Source organism: Melanotaenia boesemani, chromosome 6, assembly GCF_017639745.1.
Source record: "Melanotaenia boesemani isolate fMelBoe1 chromosome 6, fMelBoe1.pri, whole genome shotgun sequence".
Classification (NCBI taxonomy): Eukaryota; Metazoa; Chordata; class Actinopteri; order Atheriniformes; family Melanotaeniidae; genus Melanotaenia; species Melanotaenia boesemani.
Window position 1 is genome coordinate 33734954 of NC_055687.1, and position 10774 is coordinate 33745727.

A 10774-nucleotide genomic window follows, 5' to 3' on the forward strand; every position below is an offset into this window, starting at 1 on the left:
TCCATAAAATAACCCAGAATATCAGCAATACAAAGAGAAGGAGAAAAAATAAAAAAATTTAATAAAATAAAACATAAGACCTACTCTAAATTATTCTTCTTAATCAACCCATTTTAGGGTGCAGGACTATAAATAATCTATAAGTGGTTTAATAATAGGAAGCTTTATTTATTATTCTGATGGCTCTTTTCTGGAGTTTAATGATAGAATCAGTGTTCTGTATGTATTTCCCCAAACCTCGACACAGTATGACATGTATGGCATTATAAGCGAACAAACAATATACACAGACATTTCTTATTTTAAAAAAATCACTTGTTTTGTAAACAATAGTTTTATGTATTTTATATGTGACTTCCAACTGAATTTATGATTTAAAATTACTCCCAAATATTTAGTTTAATATAATCGTTCAATTTCAACTCCATTTAAGACTAATGGAATTTCACAATTTGCTTTTACACCACCAGACGCCATAAATTTTGTTTTATTTTCATTAATGATAACTTTTTGACATCAAACCAGCTTTAACTCCTTTTCTACTGTAATCAACACTTCTTTAATATCTGGTCATGAACAAAATAAATTTGTGTCATCCGCAAATGTAATACATTTCAAATTATTAAATCCTGTACCAGTATCATTCAAATAAAACATAAATAACTTAGGTCCAATTACAGAACCTTGTGGAACACCACAAGTTATTTTTCTAAAAAGTGACACAGTATAATTAAATCTAACATACTGAAATTTAATATTAAATAACTTCTTTTCAAATTTAGTGTAACACCTTTTGTGCCATAGCACTCTAATTTCTGCAGAAATTTGAAAAGATAAATTGTGCCAAAAGCTTTACACAATTCAAAAAGTTACTCCTAAATCCATATTGATGGTCACTCAGTAACTCGTATTTTTCTATAAAACCATCCAATTTACAAACAATTTTTCAAGTATTTCTAAAAACTGAGGTAGGAAAGACAAAGGTCTGTAACTTGTTACAATATGTTTGTCACCATTGTTGTATATTGGGACCTCCGTAGCCATTTTCATCAAATCAGGAAAAATACCTGTTTGAAAGGATTTATATTATTATATATATACAGTATAAGTAAATGGTGTGAGGACACAGTCCATTACTTCCTTTATAAGTGACATAAAATTGTATTAGCATCTGTAATCTTAAGCTTTTGAACCACTTCTAATACATCTCTCTCACAAACTCCACCAAGGAACATTGAATTGTTACAGTTGAATGCAAAATCAAACTTATGGTCTACAAAACTAATTTCTCTTGCTAGGTTTAAGCCTGCATCCATTCATTATCTATACCACATTGTCCAATGAAGGGTTGCGGCGCAGCTGGAGCCTAACCCAGCATTTAGCAGAAGAGAGGCAGGGAACAGCCTGGACGGGTCACCAGTCCATCCCAGGTTTAAGTCCACAATAACAACAACAACAAAACATTTAAACTTATTAGCAATTTTCTCAATATTTTCAATAACTGAATTGTTATTATTCACAAAATATGTTGGAAAATCATTTTACTACAGCTTTTTGTCATACCATGAAGCACTCTTCAGGTGTCCTTAATCTTATTTTTGTGTTTTAGCAGCAATTGATCTCATAATAGCTGTCAATTTGTTTTTATATTTTTTTTGTACTTGTCCTCCGTATCCTTTGTTCTCTGTGTGATAGAGCTTATTTTTCTTTTTAAAGCTTTTTCCAACCCTTCTGTAAACCATGGTTTTTCCTTCTTTTTTGGATTATGTCGTTATTCTTTCAATGGGCAATGGCGGTCATGAAATAACAAAAATGCATCATATGATTAATTGGTATGGTCTACATAGACTTCCTGCTAATCATGATTTATAAGGTCTGCCTTGAGGGCCATAACTGCCTCTGGTGATTTTGTTCTGACTAAACTACTAGACTGTGTGTTTTTTTCATTTCTAACACAGAAAAAAACAGGCAAAAGATCACTTCCACTGATCACTAATAATCCACTAACTGTTTTCACATCAATTACATTTGTAAAAATATTATCAGTGTTGCAGCATCTTGGTTATTCTTCTGGGTTGTACAATTAATGGATTAAAACTTAACATAATTTAACAAACTCTGCAGTTTTCATGTGATCTCCAGACTTCACTAAAGCAATGCTGAAGTCACCACAAACCAAAGTAGTCCTATTATTATGTTTTTCATATAATTCAGTAATCTTCTTTATCAGTTGAACAGTACATGACGTTGGTGTTGTTTTGAAGGACCTACAGAGACAGATCAGAAGGTTCCAGGATTTATTCCAGCACAGTTTTTTCACAGAGAAGCTTACGGAACTTACGAAGCCAGGAAAACGAACTAGAGTCCGGAGATCAGTCAGAGGAGTCGGGACTGGGAAGGGGTAAGTAGGGAAAGTCCATCAGTATGGAAACGAGGTCCGACGAGGAATGAGTAGGGAGCTGGAGTATTTGATTACAGGTGTGATTGGTTAGTATTCTGGAGATTGGCTGCGATGATGCATGGCAGGAGTGGGTGTGTCCGTGGCAGAGCTAGGCGCGGGTCTAACAGGCGTCCTTCACGTGTGACTAATTAATATGTTTTTGGATCTTTCAACTTTAATTTCAGTTGTTATAGATTCCATTAAGGTATCAATAACAGTGGTGATTTCCACAATATCTTTGCATTTAAAAGCAGACATCACAACCAGGGCAACATCCCTGTTTTACCAAAACATTTCATAGCCCTCTAATCCATCCTGCAGGTCTTTTTCATCACTTAAGCAAGTCTCTGAAATTGTTGAAGACCATCTTTCATCTTTCTTTCATCTTTCATCCTCTTCACCGTGTTATTCGTCATTTTCACTGGTATTGATCCAGCTCTGGAATGTCAGTCTAGCCTGTTCTGGTCTTCCATTTAGTTGGAACATTATTTTGCAATTCCGGGTCCAAGTGTCTTGAATCCGCTTTTCCTTTTTCAGAATTCTAGCTTGTCTTGCAATTTTACAATTTCTCTTAGTCAGATGCTCGTTTACATAAACCCCTGTGCCCTTCTTTTTTTCATTTTTGCCTGCTTTAACGGGTCATGTTTGTATTTTTTACTCACAAATCAAATGATGATGTTGGACCTGTTGGGCCTTCTGTCTCATATTTGGGGTAAAGTGTGGCAAACAGCTATATTTTGACTGTCTATAAGAATATCTTTGCTGCTGAAGAAGTTCTTGACTTGCTGCTCAAGTGTGCATAATTCACCTCTTGGTGCATCCTCACCCTCCTTGTCAGCTGCTGCGGTCTGTGCATAGATACGACAGGTTGTCCCATCCTTGGGTACTGCTCCAAATCATCTACTCTTTTTTTCAAGCTCTTCAGTTTTCTTGTCCTTTTCTTTGATCACACCAACTGAAAGGTTTCTTCTTTGTGGAAATAAAATTACTAATCAAACATGTTATTTTTTTTATTTTCCTGATTTTTTTCAATGGATTAGAAGGGCCAAGCAACTACCGCTACTGCCGTAGGTAGTACAGAGAATTAAAGAGAGAGAGAGGGGGGAAAAAAAAAATAACAACAGTAATAACATTATTTAAAAAAAAATCAGTATTCTTTGCCTTAAAGATGGTTTTAACCCTTTAAAGCATCTCTTAAGAAGAAATGAGGAGAAGATTTTATTTTTTTATCTGAAGGCTTTATTTGGCCCTTTAAGAAAATGTAAAAAAGAAATGATGCAAGAGGTCGCAGAAACTGTATCAAATATGATACATGCAGCATGAAAGGGTTAATAGTTGGATCTAGTGTTTTCAGGCGGTAACTACACATTGTACAACCCTGTTCAATTATGCTGACTCATCTAGGTGCACAGATTTAAGAAATTTAAGTATATTCATAAATCAGTAAAAAAAACAAAACAAAAAAAAAACACTTTTTACCATAATAAATTAAACTGAATGAACCAAAGTTATCAGAATTACCAAAAGTGGTGTTAGCAGGATCGAAGATATGATGAGTTGCATTACCTGAACCAGAATATGCTGGCATTTTTTACTTCACCCTTCTTTCTGCCCTCTCCACCCCCAACCGGTTGAGGCAGATGGCCGCCCTCCCTGAATCTGGTTCTTGTGGAGTTAAATTTGGCCCCACTGCCTCTGGCAGATGTAGTTGCCCCAACTGTAAGTTGATGTTTTGTCACACATCTGTAAAAGCTGTAAACGTTCTCTCTGCTCATACTGCATAAAGGTTGTGTGGCATTGTCATCTTCAATATAGACTATTTTAATATGACAGAAGTGATCAGAGTCCTGGGAAATTGTTAATATGCATGAAATTGATCTGCCACAGCAGCGGCCAGAGTAATATTTAAGAATGAAGGTAAAGACTCTTACTGATGGACTCATGTTAAATCAGTATAGCCTGAAGTTCTGCTGCAGACTCTGCAGCAAGTCTGATATTTAAGTCTGCCTTATGTTTTTGTACTAATCAGCACATTTGCTCCCATTTTTCAAGAGATATATATTTTTTATTAGATTTTTTTATTAGCTCAGCATTTACACCACCAGTCAAAAGTTTGGACACACTTTCCTGTAGGATTTAATGAGAAAGTGTGTCCAAACTTCTGACTGGTGCTGTATTTGCAGTAGGTTTACAGGTTCAGTTTCCTGTCTTCTCCACCATTAAGCTTCATAAACATTGATTATGTCATCTTAAATATAATAAACAAGAACATCTTTGTGTGCATTTTAGAAAGAGAGAGAGAGAGAGAGAGAGAGAGAGAGGGAGGGATTTCAAGCTTATTAAGATTCAGATTAGTGGAGGTGTCCAGTTCCTCGGGCTGGTGTCTGAGTGGATAAAGAATTTACTGTGAGCAGACACAACATACAGAGCACTAGTGAAAGCAGTGGATGAACACTAATTAGGACCTCCCTCATTCGTTTTGCTCCTCTTCTCACTTTTGCTCTCTATAGTTCTTCCTTTTATGCCGCTGTCTTTCATTCTCTCTTTGTCCCTCTCTGTCTAAGCTCTCCGTCTTTGAAGTGTGTCTAACTTCTTTGAGGCGTGTCTGGCCTTAAGTCTGCCTGCCAGGTGCCAGGTTAGGCTGACAGCAGCTGCAGATCCTAAAAACTGTAACTGCCGCCAGCCTCGTCACACCATTGCTTAACGGTGACAGCTCAGACCGTCTTCCTTCCATATGGTGAACTCTGAAGACAAACCCCCCTGTGGAGTCAGAAAGAGGCGATCAGGCAGAGGTGAATGAAGTATCTGCTGAATAGCTTTTGGATATTTATGAGGGTTTAACACAGAAGATTGTTAGAGAATGGTGAAGTATTTTATAAAGTAGGTGGTCTGCTGTATTTCTCCAAAATATTTACTAAAGACAAGTTTGTGTTTCTTTAATATTATTGGTGGTTGCGGTCACTGGTATGTGTTAGGAGTCGGCATTTTGAGCTTAAATATTCCAAATCTGAATTCAAAAGCTACTAACTTGTGGATGGACCTTCTGCTGGATGTTTTACTCCCACATTAATGTATTACATTAATTAGAAGTAGGATAGGCTAGCTCTACCTGATGTACTGTTCCGTGTGAAGTTGCATGTTCTGCCAATGCATACATGGGTTCTGGCTTCATCCTACAGCCCAAAAACATGCTTGTTAAGGTAGGCTGTGTTTCTACATTCTCCCTCGGAGTAAGTGTCAGAGGCTGTTTGTCTCAGAGCGGTGGCCCTGCAATGGACTGGCGACCGGTCCAGAGTGTATCCTGCCTTTGGTCTAACTGCAGCCTGCATTGGAACAAGCAGGCATGGATCTAAATATGTCTGTTTATGTTTAAATTCCACCTTTAAGTAAACTTTTTATCTTTCTCATATACATTCCCATACTATTAAGACTACAACTTTAAATCATTTTCCACATTATCAAAACTTGTATAATTAAACTTTCAAATTTGCTTTGAAACACGTTTTGTTGCACTCATTCATAAAGACATCACCCTGTGTTTAGAAGCTCAGGTTATGAGCATGAAAAATGACTTTAGAACAATAAGCTGTGTGTAATTTTTCATATGGCTTCACAGTAGAAGTCATCATCTGATTGGTTCAGTGGGTGGCGGGTTTTTGTCTTACTGGATCATGTGGTGATGTTTCTGATGCGATGACATCTTCAGCTGCCGTAGCCTCACTGGAGCCGTACTTTCCGTTAACCCCATCTTCTTTTTTTCATCTGAAGGCTTTCAGAATATCTGTTTTACATTGTGAAGTTTCAGGAAAGCTGTAACTTTTACCTGGCTGCATATCAAGTTCACTTATTTCTGTAAGTGCTGATTGTTTTATTTGCTTCCAGGGTTGGGAATTCATATAAACTTCTTCAGATATTGTAAGAAAACTCTCCAGCAGCGGCGTCTGGTTCAGTGAGAAAACACTCCTGTTCGATGTTTTCCTTTCAGCATAGTCTACATTCCTGCACTGTTGTAGAATGGAGGATTTTGTCTCCAGCTACCACTGTAAGAAAACAAAATGTGTTGTGATGTTTCCATCCGGCCAGCCCCACCTCAGTGGTTAGTATGCATAACAGGCACACTCCGGTGAACAGGTCAAGGTTGGAGGTCAAGGGTGAGTGGAGCTAATGCTTTCATGCTCTTGATTCAGCTCCTCTCGGGTGTAATACCCGCCTGTCAATTTGTTTGAGCGGCGGATTTACATAATGAATTTATATTAGCCAGTGTTCTCCACACTCCCTCCTTCGCTCTCCTCTCTCTCTCCTGCAGTTATTCCCTTTGCTTTCTCCGCCACCCACCCCAAACCTCCTCTCATCGAGTTTACCAACTGCCCAGAGAGCAGACTGTTTAAATGCAAACGAGCCTCATTTTCAAACTGACGCCACAGCCCAAGTATGCCTCGCATATAACAGCCCGAGCCCCGCTGAGAGGTTTCGACAGGAGATGGATGGATGGAGATGATGGAAGAAGAGAGAGAGAGAGAGATGGAAATGAGAGAAAAGAGGAGGGGAGATTCTTGGAAGTAATGTACGAGCGTAAAATAGGATGCGGAGCAGCAGGGCGGTGGAGCTCGTAGGTGTCAGTCGCTATTGACATTCCTGCCAGAGAAGAAGTGATGAACAAGCTGCTGTCGTGTTAGTCATAACATTCCTTTCACTACACAATGATGGATTTTTAATGTATGCATCAGCATGGGGCCAAGCGCAACATGACCATAGTGTTTTCTTTTTCTGATACACAAAAATTAGCATTGAGACTCTGGTTTTATAGATCACTCTGCCATTGTTTCTGAATGGAGAGGCGCTTTGATGTGACTCTTCACAGAAGAAGGTGGGAAACTGCATTAATTCAGACATGCAGATTCTAACTGGAGCTCATTCTGGAGAAGAAGAGGAGCAAGTTGTACAAGGTCACCTGCAGGTCACTCTCACACTGTATTTCCTAGATTTTTCTTGCTAGCCTTAGAAATATAACAGTCATGATATATGGTGGAATTTTTCTAAATAAGACTGATTTCACAGTGTTTAACAGTTTGTCACATGACTGGGTATCAACCACAAGAATTACTGCAGCAGATTGGCTGATAATAGACTATTCAGTTATCATAACAATTACACATTTTACTAAAAAAGTAAAATCACAAATCCGTCTTTCTCCACAGAATAGATCAGAACCAGGTCTTTGACTCCTATATATGCATTGTGTCCTGTAGTCCAGGGATCCCCAAATCTGGTCCTCAAGGCCCACTGTTCTGCAGGTATTCCATCTTCCCCTTCTGCAACACATGTGACTCAAATGAATGGCTCAATAAGCAGAATTGTGCAGAGACTGTCAGAGATCTGCTGAGTACTCCAAAGCCTTAGTGAAAGCCTTTTAAATTCCAAACATTTTAAAAGTATTTGTTTCAAACATGGTGACTGTCAGTACTTCGTGACTAAGTTCATGGTAAACTTGTTCTCTCCAAACTTTTGCAGAATAGGACGTGTTCATAAATGTCGTTGCTATTAATGTATCCTCCCGCTGGAGTGAAAATGAGTCTCCCAGGTTTTCCAGTAACTTTACTCAAATTCCTGCAGCAAACTGTTTATTCAGACAAAGGGAATATTTTCGGTTTTTCTGTGTTTTTGTCCATCATGGTCTTTGCCAGAACATCAACAGCAGCAGGAATGGGTCTTCAGTGGTGATGAATGCTTTTTTTGGCCTCAACCACGAGCAGAGACATTACAGAAGAAGTCTCCACTTTTGATGATGTGGTGGAGACTTTTCACACTGTGTCTTCTGTTGACCTGGATGCAGGCAGTTTCCTCCTTAGGTGGCTTACCAACATGACAGGCATGCTGGGTGCTGCTGGAGATGTGCTAGCTTTGTGCAACTCTTAGCTGGTCTTTCAAAATGGTTTGGGTGGACTGCAGTTCATGCACATAAATCCCAATAAAACACTTTCACCTAAATACTAAGAGAATTTTTCCAGCTCTACTTCCTGTTCTTTTCTTTGGCTCTTCACTCTGTGTTTTCAGCAACATTGCTGCAACGCTTCAACCATGTTTTATTCGGTGATATGTGATTGGCAGGTTGATTCTCAGGTTGTTCCAGAATGTGTCAAAAATCTTGGTACTGAGGTTGTTTTTTTTTTTTTGTTTTTTTTTTGTGTGTGTGTTTTCTTGTTTTTTTTCTTTTTCAATAAATTCAACTAAATACTGAACAAAGTTTTTGTTAATAAACTTACATTTGGAAATATTGATATTACATGGTCGTTATACATTTTAAAATCACACTATTTTTGTTTTTATTGTTTTATTTCCTCACGTATCCCCTGGAGTCTTGTGTACCCTCATTTGAGAAACAGTCCTATAGAGTCCCAATAATTCCATTGTCAGAAACTGAAAAAAATATGGCACTGCAATAATTTCATTAATCAAAGAGGTAAGAAGAAGGCAGATTGACTATGAAGGAGCTGCAGACACAGCAGAAACTGGGGTGCCTGCTTTTAGACCACTTAAAGACACACAAACCACTTAGACAGACAGACTATATAAACATTTAATGAATGATTGACCCACGACTGCCCACCATCGCACAGCTCCAACCTCCTCATCAAGTATGCAGTTGACACGACTGTGGTGGGTCTCATCAACAACGACGCTGAGACAGACTGCAGGAGCGAGGTGAACCGACTGGCCTTGAGGTGTGAACAAAACAATCTCTTTCTGAACGTGGAGAAGACGAAGGAACTTGCTGTGGACTTCAGCATAACGCGCCCCCAGCATGCACCTTTGATCATCAATGTTGCTACGGTGTAGAAAATGAGCAGCACCACGTTCCTGGGTGTGCATGTCACAGAGGACGTTTCCTGGACCATCAACACCACATCACTGGCCAAGAAAGCCAACCAGCCTCTACTTCCTCTGAAAACTGGCCATCGTGTGCACCTTCTACAGAGGCACCATCGAGAGCATCCTGACCAGCGGCATCACCGTGTGGTACAGCATCTGCTCCACGTCCTGCAGGAAGACACTCCAACGCATCGTGAGAGCAGCTGAGAAGATCATTGGTGCCTCTCTCCCCTCCGTGCAAAACAGCTACACCTCTCGCTTCACCCATAAAACCCTCTGCATCGTGAGAAACCCCACCCACCCCACGTCACACAGCTTCTCCAACCTGCTGCCATCAGGAAGGACACTGTGGAGTCTGCGAACCAGCAGACTGAAGGACAGCTTCATCCACCAGGATGTCAGGATGCTTAACTCTCTCCCTGCTCTCCCCCCTTCCACACACACACACTGGACTCTGACACCCCCCTTGAACTTTTCACACCCTCAGGTTGACGCCCTCAGGAACAAGCATCCAGCCACTTTAATCACTTTAACCAGACCATAAGCTAACGAAATCTTTTTTTGCGCTGTAACTATAAACACATATTTCACTGACTGTAATTTGCTATTTATCACAGTGTTTTATTGACATAGTGATAGTATTTGTTTTGTTTTGTTTATTGCTTGACATTCTTGTATTTCATGCACCAAGGTTTGAGAGACCATAATTTTAATTCCCTATTTGTCCTGTACATGCTGCAGAATTAACAATAAAGCTGACTTTGACTTTGACTTTGACTTAAAGTATCAGGGAGACTCCTGAAGCGAGTGGTGGAACGTAGTTTGGTCAGTTCTCTTTTCTTTAATAAACCCATGACTCCAAGACTACTAACCCCACAGGAGGCACGGTGGTGGAAGCATCATGCTGTTGGGATGGTTTTCATCTGAAGGCTCTAAGTAATTGGTCAGAATTGAAAGAATGATGAATGGTGGTTAGGTACTGCCAAACTCTTGAAGACAACCTCTTTTGCTTTTTCATAAAATTTAGGCTGGGACAGATTTTGAGTTTCAATTTCAGCTTGACATTGGCCAACGTAAACATCTTCTAAAACTAACTGGTAAAACAGCACTCAGTTTTAGAAGAAACTTCTAAATGTCATGAAATGATCTTGTCAAGACCCAGAGCTCCGTCTAATCGAGAAACATTGGTTTAGATTAAAGATGTCTGAACTCTGGCAGAACAAATCCTGCTTGAGGGAATAGAAAGAGTTTTTATATGTAAACGCAGCGCAAAAGTCAGTAAATGAATGTTTGGTGGAATATTTCTTTGCTGTAACAATGGTTTCTGGTAATAAATCTTATACTGTTGGAAAGTCAGTTTATTTATTTGTAAGGAAAGGGCATTTGTGAGATGAGCAGCAGAGCTGAGTATATGGGCCTTTTCTGTGAATGCCAACAGCTGATTCTGTTAAAGATCTTTGTTTT

The 10774-nt window shown here is 39.1% G+C and overlaps 1 long non-coding RNA gene across 1 annotated transcript in view; it reads left to right on the forward strand.

The window, feature by feature from the left end:
• The window catches only part of LOC121642434, a 190544-nt gene extending 183949 nt beyond the window's left edge, over positions 1 to 6595 (forward strand). Inside the window, exon 5 of the long non-coding RNA XR_006010881.1 lies at positions 6323 to 6595. This is a non-coding gene — a long non-coding RNA (uncharacterized LOC121642434). The remainder of the gene's footprint in view (positions 1 to 6322) is intronic.
• Positions 6596 to 10774: the final 4179 nt, after the last annotated feature.